This window comes from Triticum dicoccoides, chromosome 2A (assembly GCF_002162155.2).
Source record: "Triticum dicoccoides isolate Atlit2015 ecotype Zavitan chromosome 2A, WEW_v2.0, whole genome shotgun sequence".
Classification (NCBI taxonomy): domain Eukaryota; kingdom Viridiplantae; phylum Streptophyta; class Magnoliopsida; order Poales; family Poaceae; genus Triticum; species Triticum dicoccoides.
The window spans coordinates 11,901,358-11,909,355 of record NC_041382.1 but is presented as its reverse complement, the minus strand read 5'-3'; the positions used below and the strand labels follow the sequence as shown (position 1 = coordinate 11,909,355).

The following is a 7,998-nucleotide window of genomic DNA, read 5'->3' as shown; positions in this document are numbered from 1 at the left end:
TGCCTGGGGATAATGATAAGGTAAGGTGGAAGATAAATCATAAAGGTGCCTTCAAAGCTAAAGTTTGTTACATTTCAAGAATAAAATAAAATAGTAGAGTGACTCCTTACTTTTCAGTATGTAAATCTAAACGAGCAGATGGAACTAGTCCGGATTGGATCTCATTTCAGTTGATATGCCAACTCATAAAACACTGTGCCATTAATAAAAAAAACACAGTAAGCTCAAACGAAAAGTACATCATATGCATGGTATACTTGTGTGGTTCTTATTTTCTTCCCCGCCCCTAGGATCAAAATCCTGACTGCTTTGATGGCTAGAATTGACCTTTATTTTGTAGCAGCAACATACCGGTAACATAAATTTGCTTAGAAGATCTTATCCGGTTACATGCGTGATTTTGGAACTAACAGTAATTTCTCCTTCAGGCGCACAGTTAGTCCAAACACCTCCGTCATATCAATGTCTTTCCTCTCAACCCCTTTTGGCAGTTCCCAGTCGAAATGGTACATCAAGTTTGCCAACATAAGCTCAACAGTCGTGATTCCGAGGTTTAAACCAGGGCATATCCTGCGTCCTGCCCCGAACGGCAAGAGTTTAAAATTACTCCCTATGAAGTTGACATGCACATCACTGCCTTCCTCTATAAATCTTTCAGGTATGAATTCTTCATTGTCCTCCCAAGAGCTAGAGTCTCTACCAATGGCCCATACATTGATTAAGACATGCGTCCCAGCAGGAATCATGTACCCATCAATGTTGCAGTCAGCCATGGCAAGGTGTGGAGCAAGTAAAGGTGCAACAGGATGAAGTCGGAGTGACTCCTTTATGACTGCTCTTAGGTATGTCATATTGCTCATGTCGGCTTCACAAACAATTTCCTGTCCCTGGGGTACCATACTACTTACCTCGTCTTGTAGCTTCCCAATCAAGCGGGGCCTCCTCATGAGCTCAGCCATTGTGAATTCGAGGGTGTTAGATGATGTGTCTGTCGAACCAAAAAATACATCCTGTAGATGTCAATTAATTAGTATACTATAATATTTATTTATTTGTAATAATCTGAAAGGTATTATATTCACTTACGGTTAGGAGAGCTTTCATCTGCTCTCTTGTGAGACCATACTAACAGACAAGAGAATATCGACGAAATTTCCACCCTGGTTATCTAACACTGACTTGTCCTTGTTTTCATGATAAACGATCACCTTGTCCAGCAGATCGGCCCATCTACGCCTTAGTCTCCCAGCCTTTGCATGAACTATCCTTTTAAGCAGTCCTACCCTAGACAATGTTGGGAAATACTCCTCCACCTTGAACCCTCCTAGCAGCAGTGAGGTATCATTGGTGAGGTCTTGGAACAACTTGCTCCGTCCTTCTTTTAGGAAGAATTCTCCGGACACAATGCGGCATGCCATGTCATATGTGAATGTCTTGAGCAGCTCACTCATGTCCACCACACCGCCGACTACGGCGGCCTCGTTAATCCTGGCCATCACCATGCTCACCTATGATGGCATGCATCTTAAAGTACGAGAGTAGCTAACATTTATGGAATCTTAGCAGATGGCACAATGAAAGTAAATTTTCTTTATTTTGTTTCTGACGTGGCAAGTTTGTGAAAAAGCTATGAAAATTACCAACAAGGCTCGACAGTAGGAAATCATTGAATAAAAAAGGACGTCGTATCTGATGGTAACATACATATTAACAACAAAATATCAGGCTCCCATTTTTTTCTTAGGAATGTGGAATATCCTAACTAGTGGATGTTGTCTATTCATCAGTTAACCGGAGACCGTCTAAGCCCTGACCTCTCTTTTCTAGATTGTTGCTGGTGTTGAGTAGTATGATCGTTTCCACGTTCCTCTCGCTATTGCTACACTAGTAGAAAAAGGGTCAAACGTAAAGCACATTAGTGCCGGTTTGTATTTGAGCCGGTACTAATGGTACCATTAGTGCCGGTTCGAACGGATTTGCATTAATGCCGGTTCATGTAGAACCTTTAGTACCGGTTCGTGGCACAAACCGGTACTAAAGGGCTAACCTTTAGTACTGGTTCGTGCCATGAACCGGTACTAAAGGGGTCTGACCTATAGTACTGGTTGGAGACACAAACCGGCACTATAGGGCAATTTTCAAACTTGAAAAAATCATAACTAAATCATCCTAATTCAGAAAAATACATATAATATATCAAAATTTGCAGAACAAAAAGATTGATCCGCTGAAATAAAATAAAATTGTGAATATTATTGCTTACGCACTTCATATTGTTTTTCAGTGTACCCCCGTTCACAGGTCGTGTAGCGGATGGACTCGCAAACGTAGTATCCACAGAAATCATTCCCTTGATCCTGCCACAATCACTTTACAAGAAATAGAGGTCAATCAAACTGATAAGCAAGCATGCCAAATGGTATTGATGAAACTAGAGCTCGAATCACTAGGAGACGGGCGGAACATGCTACTATAGTACATACTTTCGAGTATCTAAATTGCAGCTTCTTCGGCAGTCCCGGAGCTTTTTTGGTGAATTTTCTCCAAACCCTGTCAGACAAAGAAAACAATTACTTGATATCAGGAAATGAACAAAGTTGTTGATATGGTGGATAATGATCGATTTAACTTAATTCTCGATTATTTCAGTCATGTCTGCATACTCCTGGGGATCTTTTCGTCTCGAGTCTAAAACGGTTACTAGTCCCTGCTCAAGCTTAATCTCTAGGCAAATATAGTGGAAACTGCGCACGCATGCATAACTCATCAATTACATTACTATAACCTAGACTAATATATAAGGGAAACTGAATATGCACAAGATAGTAACACTCACTTGAAGTTGTAAGGAAAGAGTATTATATCTTTGTTTTCATTTATTACCAATGATCGTAGCAAGTTGGCCTCGGTATCTTCGGCATGAAATTTAACCTCAGTTGCATCTATGAGATTTGTGTTAATGAACCCAATATCACCAACTTGTCTTTTCTTCAATTCGGCGATCTTCAATCTACATAATACAGTGAAGATAATTATAAATACATGCAATGAAACAGCTGACCTATATGGAGAGACTTAATGACAGAAGTAGTAGTACTTACAGACAGTAGCAGGTGACCGTTGCTTTATCGAGGACCCTTTGATTGAAAAACTTGAAGAACTCCTCAAATGGATAATTCAACAGTTCAATTCCAACGAGGTCATGCTCCTCTCTAACTCTCAGCGTCAAAGTATTCCTCCCCCCAGACTCTCTGCAGGTTTTCATGTACCAATCATGCAATCTTCGCATCATCGTTGTTAGAGATCTTTCATCATTGACGAGAGGCTTCCCGTACTCGAATCTGTGTACTGTCTCCACCTCCAAGAAATCATAATGTACATCGCCGGACAGGTAATCTCCAAGATTGCTATAACCGGGCACCATCCTTGGATCATTAGCGACGATTTCGCTAGGCACCTTGAGCGGGGAGCACGATTGGTTCGCTTGTTCGCCGAGCTGGGCAATTTTTTTCGCAGCTCGTCATTCTTTTATCCTTTGATCACTGACAGTACTTCCCGACCACTCCGGTTCGACAAATGTCTTTGCAATAATGCGCTCATAGTTGCCTTTCGACGGAGACTTTGGTGGTTTTCTCAAGGCAGCCAGAGTGCGCTTCGCTTTCACCGGATCTACCTTCTCCTCCGGAGGTGGATGTTTCTTTGCTTTCACCCCTTGAAACCAGTTCGTCACTTCGGTTCGCATGATCTTCGCGTTCTCCTCCGGGGTCATCTCGTATGGTAACTTCTCTGGAGTCTTCAGAGAAGGACCGAATCTGTATTTTCTCCCGCCTCTGGCTGTACTGCTAGACGCCGGCAGAGCAGACGGAGCGGCTGTGGCTGTCTTCTTTCCTTGCTTATGAGGCGGAGGAAAAGGAGTACGACACGCCGGAGCAGCCGGAGCAGCGGCGGGTCTCTTTCGCCCTTGCTGACGAGGCGGAGAAGGAGGAGGCTGGCTGCTCGGGTGCGCCGGCGCAGGCGGAGAAGGAGGCGGAGTGCCGCCACGTGCCGGAGAAGGAGGCCGAGTGCCCTGATCGTCAATCGCCGGAGGAGGAGCCAGTGGAGGAGGCGGAGTGCCCTGACTCACCGGAGGAGGAGGAGGAGGCAGAGGCATCCAGTTCGGAAGGTTGATGAGCTCCTTCCGCCATAGGCATGGAGTCTTCAGAGCAGAACCCAGCCGAGTCTCCCCTTCACCGGTAGGGTGGTCAAGCTAGAGGTCCTCAAATCCCTCCGTTATTTCATCCACCATCACCCTAGCATATCCTTCTGGAATCGGCCGGCAGTGAAAAGTTGCGCCGGGTTCATTAGGTAAAACAGAGCTAACAGCCGCCTTGACCTTCAAATTCATCCATTGCGTCATAATGTGGCAATTTTGAGACTCCGTGATAGCATCCACGGGATAGCTGGCAGGAGCCGTCAAGACATGCTCCGGCTGAAGCAGCTCGGTGGAAGCCACGCTGCTTCTCCGCTGAGATGGCGGGGTAGCTTCGGGGGAAGCTTCGGCAGTTCGTTTGCTGCGATTTGCGTCTCGTTCCTCTATCGCTTGTACCCTTGTGTGCAGCGCCTGCAGTTGGGTCTGTGCTACCTCTTAAGCTTGCGTTGGTTTTCCCCGAAGAGGAGAGGATGATGCAGCAGAGTAGCGTAAGTATTTCCCTCAGTTTTTGAGAACCAAGGTATCAATCCAGTAGGAGGCCACGCTCAAGTCCCTCGTACCTGCACAAAACGATAGCTACTCGCAACCAACGCGATTAGGGGTTGTCAATCCCTTCACGGTCACTTACGAGAGTGAGATCTGATAGAGATAATATTTTTGGTATTTTTGGTATAAAGATGCAAAGTGAAAAGTAAAAGGCAAAGTAAAAAGCAAAGCAAGATTAAAGTGATAGAGAATGATATGATGAGCATAGACCCGGGGGCCATAGGTTTCACTAGTGGCTTCTCTCAAGAGCATAAGTTTTCTACGGTGGGTGAACAAATTACTGTTGAGCAATTGGCAGAATTGAGCATAGTTATGAGAATATCTAGGCATGATCATGTATATAGGCATCACGTCCGTGACAAGTAGATTGAAATGATTCTGCATCTACTACTATTACTCCACTCATCGACCGCTATCCAGCATGCATCTAGAGTATTAAGTTAAAAAGAGAGTAACGCTTTAAGCAAGATGACATGATGTAGAGAGATAAATTCATGCAATATGAAATAAACCCGATCTTGTTATCCTCGATGGCAACTATGCAATACGTGCCTTGCTGCCCCAAAGCTAAGCTAAGCACTTCTCCCATGGGAAAGGACACTGCAAGATCGAACCCAAAGCTAAGCACTTCTCCCATGGCAAGAACTACCAATCTAGTTGGCCGAACCAAACGGATAATTCGAAGAGACTTTCAAAGATAACCAATCATACATAAAAGAGTTAAGAAAAGATTCAAATATTGTTCATAGATAGACTTGATCATAAACCCACAATTCATCGGTCTCAACAAACACACCGCAAAAAGAAGAAGATTACATCGAATAGATCTCCACAAGAGAGGGGGAGAACATTATATTGAGATCCAAAAAGAGAGAAGAAGCCATCTAGCTAATAACTATGGACCCGAAGGTCTGAGGTAAACTACTCACACTTCATCGGAGAGGCTATGATGATGTAGAAGCCCTCCGTGATGACGGCCCTCTTCGGCGGAGCTCCGGAACAGGCCCCAAGATGGGATCTCGTGGATATAGAAGGTTGCGGCGGTGGAATTAAGTTTTTTGGCTCCTGTTCTGATCAGTTGGGGGTACGTGGATATATATAGGAGGAAGAAGTACGTCGGTGAAGCTTCGGTGGGCCCACGAGGGTGGGGGCGTGCCTGGGGGTGTAGGGCGCGCCACCTACCTCGTGCCCACCTGGAAGCTTCCTTGGAGTAGGGTCCAAGTCTCATGGGTCATATTCGGGAAGAAAATCATGTTCCAGAAAGGATTATTCTGTTTGGACTCCATTTGATATTCCGTTTCTTTGAAACACTGAAATAGGCAAAAAAACAGCAATTCTGGGCTGGGCCTCCGGTTAATAGGTTAGTCCCAAAAATAATATAAAAGTGGAAAATAAAGCCCAATATAGTCCAAAATAGTAGATAATATAGCATGGAGCAATCAAAAATTATAGATACGTTGGAGACGTATCAGTCTGCTGCACTTTCTTCCTCCTCTCCTGGCATTTGTAACCGCCTGCGTCCGGAAACCCAGCTTTCCACGGAACGGAGCCTGGCATGCCTCGTGTCCGTCCAGGGTGCTCAGGATTCCCAAGGGCCATTGTGAGCTCATCATTCTCTCTGTCTGGAACGAACGTCCCTTGCTGCGCTGCATCGATATCCTCTTGACTGGTATTTTCATTTGCTCGTCCGTCCAAAGGCACTTCCCTGATACAGGGTCCAAGGTTCCGCCAGCCCCGAAGAACAAAGTACGGCAACGGTCTGACCAGTTCATTGTCTCTGGTTCGATCCCTTTATCAATCAGATCATTCTCAGCCTTGGCCCACTTAGGCCGGGCTTTGAGGTAGCCACCTGACCCTGTGCGATGGTGAAGCTTCTTCTTCGTAGCATTTTGCTTGTTTGTCACCGACATCTTCTTACTCTGTTTCGATGTCTTGTGGGCCACAAATGCGGGCCAGTGTTCTCTGATCTTCTCATATTTTCCCTTGAATTCTGGTGTCTCTTCTTTGTCGACAAACCTTTTCAGCTCATTCTTCCACCTCCTGAATAGGTCTACCATCTTCTTAAGAGCAAAAGACTTGATTAATTGCTCTTTAACTGGCTTCTCCAGATCATCCTCTGGTGGTAGGGTGAAATTTGACTTCAGCTCAGTCCAAAGATCATTTTTTTGCATATCATTGACATAAGACACCTCAGGGTCTTCGTTCTTAGGCTTATACCATTGGTGGATGCTGATTGGGATCTTGTCCCTAACAAGGACCCTGCACTGAGCAGAAAATGCATCTTTTCTCCGGATGGGTTCAATCGGTTGGCCATCGCACGCGATTGCTGTGATCTCAAACCTTTCATCCGAGCTCAACTTTTTCTTCGGGCCTCGTCTCTTTACCGAAGTTGTGCTCGATCTGGAGGGCTAGAAAAAAGAAGAAAGACAAGAGTTAATTAATATGTGTACATACCAAAACAATGAATGCATCAATTAGCTAGTCAGCACAGGCTTAACTAATATATATACCTGGCCGGACTCGGTTCGGTCACCGGAGCCGTCATCATGGTCTCCTTCTTGCACCATCATTGGGACACCGGAGCCGTCATCATGGTCTCCTTCTTGCACCGGCATTGGGTCAACGGAGCCATCATAATCATAGCCTGCTTCTTCATCACCATGTCCTTCCAGACCATCGGTGTCATTGAGAAACAACGAGCAGACGTCATCACTTCCTTGTGCGATAATGTCCCCCAACATCGCTTCTTGTGCTTCGTCTCGGGGGTGTCCGTCGTTTATACAAATATTTACAACATGGTAATTATTATTCAAACATGACAGATGGATATATTAGTGGCAAACGTAGAACTAGCTAGCTAATCACAATAAGGAATCATATTAGTGGCCTCGACGCTGCTTCTCTAGGGTTTGGGGTGGCCTCAACAATGCTTCAAGGGTTTGGGGTGGCCTCGAGAACGCTTCAAGGAGGGGGTAATATCGACAACGATGAGATACATACACGGGAAAATATTATCGGGGAGGGGGTATATCGACCCCCCACGTGTTGAAGTTATCGGGAGGGGGTATATCGACCCCCCACGTGTTGAAGTTATCGGGAGGGGTTTATATCGACAACGACGACATATGTACATGGGAAAATAATATTATCGGGGAGGGGGTATATCGACCCCCCCACGTGTTGAAGTTATCGGGAGGGGGTATATCGACCCCCCCCACGTGTTGAAGTTATCGGGAGGGGTTTATATCGACAAGACGACATAC

General features: G+C 45.3%; 1 pseudogene; it reads right to left on the bottom strand.

Moving 5' to 3' along the window:
• Positions 1–257: 257 nt before the first annotated feature.
• The window catches only part of LOC119358632, a 72,071-nt pseudogene continuing 64,330 nt past the window's right edge, over positions 258–7,998 (bottom strand).